This window comes from Camelus bactrianus, chromosome 13 (assembly GCF_048773025.1).
Source record: "Camelus bactrianus isolate YW-2024 breed Bactrian camel chromosome 13, ASM4877302v1, whole genome shotgun sequence".
NCBI classification, from domain to species: Eukaryota; Metazoa; Chordata; class Mammalia; order Artiodactyla; family Camelidae; genus Camelus; species Camelus bactrianus.
In genome coordinates, this window is record NC_133551.1 from 6,059,085 (window position 1) to 6,072,338 (window position 13,254).

Below are 13,254 nucleotides of genomic sequence, written 5' to 3' on the forward strand. Positions count from 1 at the left end.
AAAGTGTCTCCTGCAACCCGTTCCCTTGGTGCTAGATGAACGAACGTCTCTCCACTTGCTCAGTTCTGAGAGATAAGTGTGTGTCAAAGCCGTTCCTCACCTAGCTTGTTGGGAACACAAAGTTTCTTTTCAGTTGCAAACTCCATTCCATACATATATATGGGGAGGTACTAGCTCCAACTCGGTTTTACAGTGAAAACTGCAGGAACTTCAAACCGGCACTAGGAAACAGACTGAGAAAGCAGAGAAAAAGTGTCTCCTGCAACCCGTTCCCTTGGTGCTAGATGAACGAACGTCTCTCCACTTGCTCAGTTCTGAGAGATAAGTGTGTGTCAAAGCCGTTCTTCACCTAGCTTGTTGGAAACACAAAGTTTCTTTTCAGTTGCAAACTCCATTCCTTACATATATATGGGGAGGTACTAGCTCCAACTCGGTTTTACACTGAAAACTGCAGGAACTTCAGACCGGCACTAGGAAACAGACTGAGAAAGCAGAGAAAAAGTGTCTCCTGCAACCCGTTCCCTTGGTGCTAGATGAACGAACGTCTCTCCACTTGCTCAGTTCTGAGAGATAAGTGTGTGTCAAAGCCGTTCTTCACCTAGCTTGTTGGGAACACAAAGTTTCTTTTCAGTTGCAAACTCCATTCCATACATATATATGGGGAGGTACTAGCTCCAACTCGGTTTGACAGTGAAAACTGCAGGAACTTCAAACCGGCACTAGGAAACAGACTGAGAAAGCAGAGAAAAAGTGTCTCCTGCAACCCGTTCCCTTGGTGTTAGATGAACGAACGTCTCTCCACTTGCTCAGTTCTGAGAGATAAGTGTGTGTCAAAGCCGTTCCTCACCTAGCTTGTTGGGAACACAAAGTTTCTTTTCAGTTGCAAACTCCATTCCATACATATATATGGGGAGGTACTAGCTCCAACTCGGTTTTACAGTGAAAACTGCAGGAACTTCAAACCGGCACTAGGAAACAGACTGAGAAAGCAGAGAAAAAGTGTCTCCTGCAACCCGTTCCCTTGGTGCTAGATGAACGAACGTCTCTCCACTTGCTCAGTTCTGAGAGATAAGTGTGTGTCAAAGCCGTTCTTCACCTAGCTTGTTGGAAACACAAAGTTTCTTTTCAGTTGCAAACTCCATTCCTTACATATATATGGGGAGGTACTAGCTCCAACTCGGTTTTACACTGAAAACTGCAGGAACTTCAGACCGGCACTAGGAAACAGACTGAGAAAGCAGAGAAAAAGTGTCTCCTGCAACCCGTTCCCTTGGTGCTAGATGAACGAACGTCTCTCCACTTGCTCTGTTCTGAGAGATAAGTGAGTGTGAAAGCCGTCCTTCATCTAGCTTGTTGGGAACACAAAGTTTCTTTACAGTTGCAAACTCCATTCCATACATATATATGGGGAGGTACTAGCTCCAAATCGGTTTTACAGTAAAAACTGCAGGAACTTCAAACCGGCACTAGGAAACAGACTGAGAAAGCAGAGAAAAAGTGTCTCCTGCAACCCGTTCCCTTGGTGCTAGATGAACGAACGTCTCTCCACTTGCTCAGTTCTGAGAGATAATTGTGTTTGAAAGCCGTCCTTCAAATAGCTTGTTGGAAACACAAAGTTTCTTTTCAGTTGCAAACTCCATTCCATACATATATATGGGGAGGTACTAGCTCCAACTCGGTTTGACAGTGAAAACTGCAGGAACTCAAACCGGCACTAGGAAACAGACTGAGAATCCAGGGAAAAAGTGTCTCCTGCAACCCGTTCCCTTGGTGCTAGATGAACGAACGTCTCTCCACTTGCTCAGTTCTGAGAGATAAGTGTGTGTGAAAGCCGTTCTTCACCTAGTTTGTTGGGAACACAAAGTTTCTTTTCAGGTTCAAACTCCATTCCATACATATATATGGGGAGGTACTAGCTCCAACTCGGTTTTACAGTGAAAACTGCAGGAACTTCAAACCGGCACTAGGAAACAGACTGAGAAAGCAGAGAAAAAGTGTCTCCTGCAACCCGTTCCCTTGGTGCTAGATGAACGAACGTCTCTCCACTTGCTCAGTTCTGAGAGATAAGTGTGTGTGAAAGCCGTTCTTCACCTAGCTTGTTGGGAACACAAAGTTTCTTTTCAGTTGCAAACTCCATTCCATACATATATATGGGGAGGTACTAGCTCCAACTCGGTTTTACACTGAAAACTGCAGGAACTTCAAACCGGCACTAGGAAACAGACTGAGAAAGCAGAGAAAAAGTGTCTCCTGCAACCCGTTCCCTTGGTGCTAGATGAACGAACGTCTCTCCACTTGCTCAATTCTGAGAGATAAGTGTGTGTGAAAGCCGTCCTTCACCTAGCTTGTTGGGAACACAAAGTTTCTTTTCAGTTGCAAACTCCATTCCATACATATATATGGGGAGGTACTAGCTCCAACTCGGTTTTACACTGAAAACTGCAGGAACTTCAAACCGGCACTAGGAAACAGACTGAGAAAGCAGAGAAAAAGTGTCTCCTGCAACCCGTTCCCTTGGTGCTAGATGAACGAACGTCTCTCCACTTGCTCAGTTCTGAGAGATAAGTGTGTGTGAAAGCCGTTCTTCACCTAGCTTGTTGGGAACACAAAGTTTCTTTTCAGTTGCAAACTCCATTCCATACATATATATGGGGAGGTACTACCTCCAACTCGGTTTTACAGTGAAAACTGCAGGAACTTCAAATCGGCACTAGGAAACAGACTGAGAAAGCAGAGAAAAAGTGTCTCCTGCAACCCGTTCCCTTGGTGCTAGATGAACGAACGTCTCTCCACTTGCTCAGTTCTGAGAGATAAGTGTGTGTCAAAGCCGTTCTTCACCTAGCTTGTTGGAAACACAAAGTTTCTTTTCAGTTGCAAAATCCATTCCTTACATATATATGGGGAGGTACTAGCTCCAACTCGGTTTTACACTGAAAACTGCAGGAACTTCAGACCGGCACTAGGAAACAGACTGAGAAAGCAGAGAAAAAGTGTCTCCTGCAACCCGTTCCCTTGGTGCTAGATGAACGAACGTCTCTCCACTTGCTCAGTTCTGAGAGATAAGTGAGTGTGAAAGCCGTCCTTCATCTAGCTTGTTGGGAACACAAAGTTTCTTTACAGTTGCAAACTCCATTCCATACATATATATGGGGAGGTACAAGCTCCAAATCGGTTTTACAGTAAAAACTGCAGGAACTTCAAACCGGCACTAGGAAACAGACTGAGAAAGCAGAGAAAAAGTGTCTCCTGCAACCCGTTCCCTTGGTGCTAGATGAACGAACGTCTCTCCACTTGCTCAGTTCTGAGAGATAAGTGTGTGTGAAAGCCGTTCTTCACCTAGCTTCTTGGGAACACAAAGTTTCTTTTCAGGTTCAAACTCCATTCCATACATATATATGGGGAGGTACTAGCTCCAACTCGGTTTTACAGTGAAAACTGCAGGAACTTCAAATCGGCACTAGGAAACAGACTGAGAAAGCAGAGAAAAAGTGTCTCCTGCAACCCGTTCCCTTGGTGCTAGATGAACGAACGTCTCTCCACTTGCTCAGTTCTGAGAGATAAGTGTGTGTGAAAGCCGTTCTTCACCTAGCTTGTTGGGAACACAAAGTTTCTTTTCAGTTGCAAACTCCATTCCATACATATATATGGGGAGGTACTAGCTCCAACTCGGTTTTACAGTGAAAACTGCAGGAACTTCAAACCGGCACTAGGAAACAGACTGAGAAAGCAGAGAAAAAGTGTCTCCTGCAACCCGTTCCCTTGGTGCTAGATGAACGAACGTCTCTCCACTTGCTCAGTTCTGAGAGATAAGTGTGTCTGAAAGCCGTTCTTCACCTAGCTTGTTGGGAACACAAAGTTTCTTTTCAGTTGCAAACTCCATTCCATACATATATATGGGGAGGTACTAGCTCCAACTCGGTTTTACAGTGAAAACTGCAGGAACTTCAAACCGGCACTAGGAAACAGACTGAAAAAGCAGAGAAAAAGTGTCTCCTGCAACCCGTTCCCTTGGTGCTAGATGAACGAACGTCTCTCCACTTGCTCAGTTCTGAGAGATAAGTGTGTGTGAAAGCCGTTCTTCACCTAGCTTGTTGGGAACACAAAGTTTCTTTTCAGTTGCAAACTCCATTCCATACATATATATGGGGAGGTACTAGCTCCAACTCGGTTTTACAGTGAAAACTGCAGGAACTTCAAACCGGCACTAGGAAACAGACTGAGAAAGCAGAGAAAAAGTGTCTCCTGCAACCCGTTCCCTTGGTGCTAGATGAACGAACGTCTCTCCACTTGCTCAGTTCTGAGAGATAAGTGTGTGTCAAAGCCGTTCTTCACCTAGCTTGTTGGAAACACAAAGTTTCTTTTAAGTTGCAAACTCCATTCCTTACATATATATGGGGAGGTACTAGCTCCAACTCGGTTTTACACTGAAAACTGCAGGAACTTCAGACCGGCACTAGGAAACAGACTGAGAATGCAGAGAAAATGTGTCTCCTGCAACCCGTTCCCTTGGTGCTAGATGAACGAACGTCTCTCCACTTGCTCAGTTCTGAGAGATAATTGTGTGTCAAAGCCTTTCTTCACCTAGCTTGTTGGGAACACAAAGTTTCTTTTCAGTTGCAAACTCCATTCCATACATATATATGGGGAGGTACTAGCTCCAACTCGGTTTGACAGTGAAAACTGCAGGAACTTCAAACCGGCACTAGGAAACAGACTGAGAAAGCAGAGAAAAAGTGTCTCCTGCAACCCGTTCCCTTGGTGCTAGATGAACGAACGTCTCTCCACTTGCTCAGTTCTGAGAGATAAGTGTGTGTCAAAGCCTTTCTTCACCTAGCTTGTTGGGAACACAAAGTTTCTTTTCAGTTGCAAACTCCATTCCATACATATATATGGGGAGGTACTAGCTCCAACTCGGTTTGACAGTGAAAACTGCAGGAACTTCAAACCGGCACTAGGAAACAGACTGAGAAAGCAGAGAAAAAGTGTCTCCTGCAACCCGTTCCCTTGGTGCTAGATGAACGAACGTCTCTCCACTTGCTCAGTTCTGAGAGATAAGTGTGTGTCAAAGCCGTTCTTCACCTAGCTTGTTGGGAACACAAAGTTTCTTTTCAGTTGCAAACTCCATTCCATACATATATATGGGGAGGTACTAGCTCCAACTCGGTTTTACAGTGAAAACTGCAGGAACTTCAAACCGGCACTAGGAAACAGACTGAGAAAGCAGAGAAAAAGTGTCTCCTGCAACCCGTTCCCTTGGTGCTAGATGAACGAACGTCTCTCCACTTGCTCAGTTCTGAGAGATAAGTGTGTGTCAAAGCCGTTCTTCACCTAGCTTGTTGGAAACACAAAGTTTCTTTTCAGTTGCAAACTCCATTCCTTACATATATGTGGGGAGGTACTAGCTCCAACTCGGTTTTACACTGAAAACTGCAGGAACTTCAGACCGGCACTAGGAAACAGACTGAGAAAGCAGAGAAAAAGTGTCTCCTGCAACCCGTTCCCTTGGTGCTAGATGAACGAACGTCTCTCCACTTGCTCAGTTCCCAGAGATAATTGTGTTTGAAAGCCGTCCTTCAAATAGCTTGTTGGAAACACAAAGTTTCTTTTCAGTTGCAAACTCCATTCCATACATATATATGGGGAGGTACTAGCTCCAACTCGGTTTGACAGTGAAAACTGCAGGAACTCAAACCGGCACTAGGAAACAGACTGAGAATCCAGGGAAAAATTGTCTCCTGCAACCCGTTCCCTTGGTGCTAGATGAACGAACGTCTCTCCACTTGCTCAGTTCTGAGAGATAAGTGTGTGTGAAAGCCATTCTTCACCTAGTTTGTTGGGAACACAAAGTTTCTTTTCAGGTGCAAACTCCATTCCATACATATATATGGGGAGGTACTAGCTCCAACTCGGTTTTACACTGAAAACTGCAGGAACTTCAAACCGGCACTAGGAAACAGACTGAGAAAACAGAGAAAAAGTGTCTCCTGCAAACCGTTCCCTTGGTGCTAGATGAACGAACGTCTCTCCACTTGCTCAGTTCTGAGAGATAAGTGTGTGTCAAAGCCGTTCTTCACCTAGCTTGTTGGAAACACAAAGTTTCTTTTCAGTTGCAAACTCCATTCCTTACATATATATGGGGAGGTACTAGCTCCAACTCGGTTTTACACTGAAAACTGCAGGAACTTCAGACCGGCACTAGGAAACAGACTGAGAAAGCAGAGAAAAAGTGTCTCCTGCAACCCGTTCCCTTGGTGCTAGATGAACGAACGTCTCTCCACTTGCTCAGTTCCCAGAGATAATTGTGTTTGAAAGCCGTCCTTCAAATAGCTTGTTGGAAACACAAAGTTTCTTTTCAGTTGCAAACTCCATTCCATACATATATATGGGGAGGTACTAGCTCCAACTCGGTTTGACAGTGAAAACTGCAGGAACTCAAACCGGCACTAGGAAACAGACTGAGAATCCAGGGAAAAATTGTCTCCTGCAACCCGTTCCCTTGGTGCTAGATGAACGAACGTCTCTCCACTTGCTCAGTTCTGAGAGATAAGTGTGTGTGAAAGCCATTCTTCACCTAGTTTGTTGGGAACACAAAGTTTCTTTTCAGGTGCAAACTCCATTCCATACATATATATGGGGAGGTACTAGCTCCAACTCGGTTTTACAGTGAAAACTGCAGGAACTTCAAACCGGCACTAGGAAACAGACTGAGAAAGCAGAGAAAAAGTGTCTCCTGCAACCCGTTCCCTTGGTGCTAGATGAACGAACGTCTCTCCACTTGCTCAGTTCTGAGAGATAAGTGTGTGTGAAAGCCGTTCTTCACCTAGCTTGTTGGGAACACAAAGTTTCTTTTCAGTTGCAAACTCCATTCCATACATATATATGGGGAGGTACTAGCTCCAACTCGGTTTTACACTGAAAACTGCAGGAACTTCAAACCGGCACTAGGAAACAGACTGAGAAAACAGAGAAAAAGTGTCTCCTGCAAACCGTTCCCTTGGTGCTAGATGAACGAACGTCTCTCCACTTGCTCAATTCTGAGAGATAAGTGTGTGTGAAAGCCGTTCTTCACCTAGCTTGTTGGGAACACAAAGTTTCTTTTCAGTTGCAAACTCCATTCCATACATATGTATGGGGAGGTACTAGCTCCATCTCGGTATTACACTGAAAACTGCAGGAACTTCAAACCGGCACTAGGAAACAGACTGAGAAAGCAGAGAAAAAGTGTCTCTTGTAACCCGTTCCCTTGGTGCTAGATGAACGAACGTCTCTCCACTTGCTCAGTTCTGAGAGATATGTGTGTGTGAAAGCCGTTCTTCACCTAGCTTGTTGGGAACACAAAGTTTCTTTTCAGTTGCAAACTCCATTCCATACATATATATGGGGAGGTACTAGCTCCAACTCGGTTTTACAGTGAAAACTGCAGGAACTTCAAACCGGCACTAGGAAACAGACTGAGAAAGCAGAGAAAAGTGTCTCCTGCAACCCGTTCCCTTGGTGCTAGATGAACGAACGTCTCTCCACTTGCTCAGTTCTGAGAAATAAGTGTGTGTGAAAGCCGTACTTCATCTAGCTTGTTGGGAACACAAAGTTTCTTTTCAGTTGCAAACTCCATTCCATACATATATATGGGGAGGTACTAGCTCCAACTCGGTTTTACAGTGAAAACTGCAGGAACTTCAAACCGGCACTAGGAAACAGACTGAGAAAGCAGAGAAAAAGTGTCTCCTGCAACCCGTTCCCTTGGTGCTAGATGAACGAACGTCTCTCCGCTTGCTCAGTTCTGAGAGATAAGTGTGTGTGAAAGCCGTTCTTCACCTAGCTTGTTGGGAACACAAAGTTTCTTTTCAGTTGCAAACTCCATTCCATACATATATATGGGGAGGTACTAGCTCCAACTCGGTTTTACACTGAAAACTGCAGGAACTTCAAACCGGCACTAGGAAACAGACTGAGAAAGCAGAGAAAAAGTGTCTCCTGCAACCCGTTCCCTTGGTGCTAGATGAACGAACGTCTCTCCACTTGCTCAGTTCTGAGAGATAAGTGTGTGTGAAAGCCGTTCTTCACCTAGCTTGTTGGGAACACAAAGTTTCTTTTCAGTTGCAAACTCCATTCCATACATATATATGGGGAGGTACTAGCTCCAACTCGGTTTTACAGTGAAAACTGCAGGAACTTCAAACCGGCACTAGGAAACAGACTGAGAAAGCAGAGAAAAAGTGTCTCCTGCAACCCGTTCCCTTGGTGCTAGATGAACGAACGTCTCTCCACTTGCTCAGTTCTGAGAGATAAGTGTGTGTCAAAGCCGTTCTTCACCTAGCTTGTTGGGAACACAAAGTTTCTTTTCAGTTGCAAACTCCATTCCATACATATATATGGGGAGGTACTAGCTCCAACTCGGTTTTACAGTGAAAACTGCAGGAACTTCAAACCGGCACTAGGAAACAGACTGAGAAAGCAGAGAAAAAGTGTCTCCTGCAACCCGTTCCCTTGGTGCTAGATGAACGAACGTCTCTCCACTTGCTCAGTTCTGAGAGATAAGTGTGTGTCAAAGCCGTTCTTCACCTAGCTTGTTGGAAACACAAAGTTTCTTTTCAGTTGCAAACTCCATTCCTTACATATATATGGGGAGGTACTAGCTCCAACTCGGTTTTACACTGAAAACTGCAGGAACTTCAGACCGGCACTAGGAAACAGACTGAGAAAGCAGAGAAAAAGTGTCTCCTGCAACCCGTTCCCTTGGTGCTAGATGAACGAACGTCTCTCCACTTGCTCAGTTCTGAGAGATAAGTGAGTGTGTAAGCCGTTCTTCATCTAGCTTGTTGGGAACACAAAGTTTCTTTACAGTTGCAAACTCCATTCCATACATATATATGGGGAGGTACAAGCTCCAACTCGGTTTTACAGTAAAAACTGCAGGAACTTCAAACCGGCACTAGGAAACAGACTGAGAAAGCAGAGAAAAAGTGTCTCCTGCAACCCGTTCCCTTGGTGCTAGATGAACGAACGTCTCTCCACTTGCTCAGTTCTGAGAGATAAGTGTGTGTCAAAGCCGTTCTTCACCTAGCTTGTTGGGAACACAAAGTTTCTTTTCAGTTGCAAACTCCATTCCATACATATATATGGGGAGGTACTAGCTCCAACTCGGTTTGACAGTGAAAACTGCAGGAACTTCAAACCGGCACTAGGAAACAGACTGAGAAAGCAGAGAAAAAGTGTCTCCTGCAACCCGTTCCCTTGGTGCTAGATGAACGAACGTCTCTCCACTTGCTCAGTTCTGAGAGATAAGTGTGTGTCAAAGCCGTTCTTCACCTAGCTTGTTGGGAACACAAAGTTTCTTTTCAGTTGCAAACTCCATTCCATACATATATATGGGGAGGTACTAGCTCCAACTCGGTTTTACAGTGAAAACTGCAGGAACTTCAAACCGGCACTAGGAAACAGACTGAGAAAGCAGAGAAAAAGTGTCTCCTGCAACCCGTTTACTTGGTGCTAGATGAACGAACGTCTCTCCACTTGCTCAGTTCTGAGAGATAAGTGTGTGTCAAAGCCGTTCTTCACCTAGCTTGTTGGGAACACAAAGTTTCTTTTCAGTTGCAAACTCCATTCCTTACATATATATGGGGAGGTACTAGCTCCAACTCGGTTTTACACTGAAAACTGCAGGAACTTCAGACCGGCACTAGGAAACAGACAGAGAAAGCAGAGAAAAAGTGTCTCCTGCAACCCGTTCCCTTGGTGCTAGATGAACGAACGTCTCTCCACTTGCTCAGTTCTGAGAGATAAGAGTGTGTGAAAGCCGTCAGTCACCTAGCTTGTTGGGAACACAAAGTTTCTTTTCAGTAGCAAACTCCATTCCATACATATATATTGGGAGGTACAAGCTCCAACTCGATTTTACAGTGAAAACTGCAGGAACTTCAAACCGGCACTAGGAAACAGACTGAGAAAGCAGAGAAAAAGTGTCTCCTGCAACCCGTTCCCTTGGTGCTAGTTGAACGAACGTCTCTCCACTTGCTCAGTTCTGAGAGATAAGTGTGTGTGAAAGCCGTTCTTCACCTAGCTTGTTGGGAACACAAAGTTTCTTTTCAGTTGCAAACTCCATTCCATACATATATATGGGGAGGTACTAGCTCCAACTCGGTTTTACACTGAAAACTGCAGGAACTTCAAACCGGCACTAGGAAACAGACTGAGAAAGCAGAGAAAAAGTGTCTCCTGCAACCCGTTCCCTTGGTGCTAGATGAACGAACGTCTCTCCACTTGCTCAGTTCTGAGAGATAAGTGTGTGTCAAAGCCGTTCTTCACCTAGCTTGTTGGGAACACAAAGTTTCTTTTCAGTTGCAAACTCCATTCCTTACATATATATGGGGAGGTACTAGCTCCAACTCGGTTTGACAGTGAAAACTGCAGGAACTTCAAAACGGCACTAGGAAACAGACTGAGAAAGCAGAGAAAAAGTTTTTCCTGCAACCCGTTCCCTTGGTGCTAGATGAACGAACGTCTCTCCACTTGCTCAGTTCTGAGAGATAAGTGTGTGTCAAAGCCGTTCTTCACCTAGCTTGTTGGGAACACAAAGTTTCTTTTCAGTTGCAAACTCCATTCCATACATATATATGGGGAGGTACTAGCTCCAACTCGGTTTTACAGTGAAAACTGCAGGAACTTCAAACCGGCACTAGGAAACAGACTGAGAAAGCAGAGAAAAAGTGTCTCCTGCAACCCGTTCCCTTGGTGCTAGATGAACGAACGTCTCTCCACTTGCTCAGTTCTGAGAGATAAGTGTGTGTCAAAGCCGTTCTTCACCTAGCTTGTTGGAAACACAAAGTTTCTTTTCAGTTGCAAACTCCATTCCTTACATATATATGGGGAGGTACTAGCTCCAACTCGGTTTTACACTGAAAACTGCAGGAACTTCAGACCGGCACTAGGAAACAGACTGAGAAAGCAGAGAAAAAGTGTCTCCTGCAACCCGTTCCCTTGGTGCTAGATGAACGAACGTCTCTCCACTTGCTCAGTTCTGAGAGATAAGTGTGTGTGAAAGCCGTTCTTCACCTAGCTTGTTGGGAACACAAAGTTTCTTTTCAGTTGCAAAGTCCATTCCATACATATATATGGGGAGGTACTAGCTCCAACTCGGTTTTACACTGAAAACTGCAGGAACTTCAAACCGGCACTAGGAAACAGACTGAGAAAGCAGAGAAAAAGTGTCTCCTGCAACCCGTTCCCTTGGTGCTAGATGAACGAACGTCTCTCCACTTGCTCAGTTCTGAGAGATAAGTGTGTGTCAAAGCCGTTCTTCACCTAGCTTGTTGGGAACACAAAGTTTCTTTTCAGTTGCAAACTCCATTCCATACATATATATGGGGAGGTACTAGCTCCAACTCGGTTTGACAGTGAAAACTGCAGGAACTTCAAACCGGCACTAGGATACAGACTGAGAAAGCAGAGAAAAAGTGTCTCCTGCAACCCGTTCCCTTGGTGCTAGATGAACGAACGTCTCTCCACTTGCTCAGTTCTGAGAGATAAGTGTGTGTCAAAGCCGTTCTTCACCTAGCTTGTTGGGAACACAAAGTTTCTTTTCAGTTGCAAACTCCATTCCATACATATATATGGGGAGGTACTAGCTCCAACTCGGTTTTACAGTGAAAACTGCAGGAACTTCAAACCGGCACTAGGAAACAGACTGAGAAAGCAGAGAAAAAGTGTCTCCTGCAACCAGTTCCCTTGGTGCTAGATGAACGAACGTCTCTCCACTTGCTCAGTTCTGAGAGATAAGTGTGTGTCAAAGCCGTTCTTCACCTAGCTTGTTGGAAACACAAAGTTTCTTTTCAGTTGCAAACTCCATTCCTTACATATATATGGGGAGGTACTAGCTCCAACTCGCTTTTACACTGAAAACTGCAGGAACTTCAGACCGGCACTAGGAAACAGACTGAGAAAGCAGAGAAAAAGTGTCTCCTGCAACCCGTTCCCTTGGTGCTAGATGAACGAACGTCTCTCCACTTGCTCAGTTCTGAGAGATAAGAGTGTGTGAAAGCCGTCAGTCACCTAGCTTGTTGGGAACACAAAGTTTCTTTTCAGTAGCAAACTCCATTCCATACATATATATTGGGAGGTACAAGCTCCAACTCGGTTTTACAGTGAAAACTGCAGGAACTTCAAACCGGCACTAGGAAACAGACTGAGAAAGCAGAGAAAAAGTGTCTCCTGCAACCCGTTCCCTTGGTGCTAGATGAACGAACGTCTCTCCACTTGCTCAGTTCTCAGAGATAATTGTGTTTGAAAGCCGTCCTTCAAATATCTTGTTGGAAACACAAAGTTTCTTTTCAGTTGCAAACTCCATTCCATACATATATATGGGGAGGTACTAGCTCCAACTCGGTTTGACAGTGAAAACTGCAGGAACTCATACCGGCACTAGGAAACAGACTGAGAATCCAGGGAAAAATTGTCTCCTGCAACCCGTTCCCTTGGTGCTAGATGAACGAACGTCTCTCCACTTGCTCAGTTCTGAGAGATAAGTGTGTGTGAAAGCCGTTCTTCACCTAGTTTGTTGGGAACACAAAGTTTCTTTTCAGGTGCAAACTCCATTCCATACATATATATGGGGAGGTACTAGCTCCAACTCGGTTTTACACTGAAAACTGCAGGAACTTCAAACCGGCACTAGGAAACAGACTGAGAAAGCAGAGAAAAAGTGTCTCCTGCAACCCGTTCCCTTGGTGCTAGATGAACGAACGTCTCTCCACTTGCTCAGTTCTGAGAGATAAGTGTGTGTGAAAGCCGTTCTTCACCTAGCTTGTTGGGAACACAAAGTTTCTTTTCAGTTGCAAACTCCATTCCATACATATATATGGGGAGGTACTAGCTCCAACTCGGTTTTACACTGAAAACTGCAGGAACTTCAAACCGGCACTAGGAAACAGACTGAGAAAGCAGAGAAAAAGTGTCTCCTGCAACCCGTTCCCTTGGTGCTAGATGAACGAACGTCTCTCCACTTGCTCAGTTCTGAGAGATAAGTGTGTGTGAAAGCCGTCCTTCACCTAGCTTGTTGGGAACACAAAGTTTCTTTTCAGTTGCAAACTCCATTCCATACATATATATGGGGAGGTACTAGCTCCAACTCGGTTTTACACTGAAAACTGCAGGAACTTCAAACCGGCACTAGGAAACAGACTGAGAAAGCAGAGAAAAAGTGTCTCCTGCAACCCGTTCCCTTGGTGCTAGATGAACGAACGTCTCTCCACTTGCTCA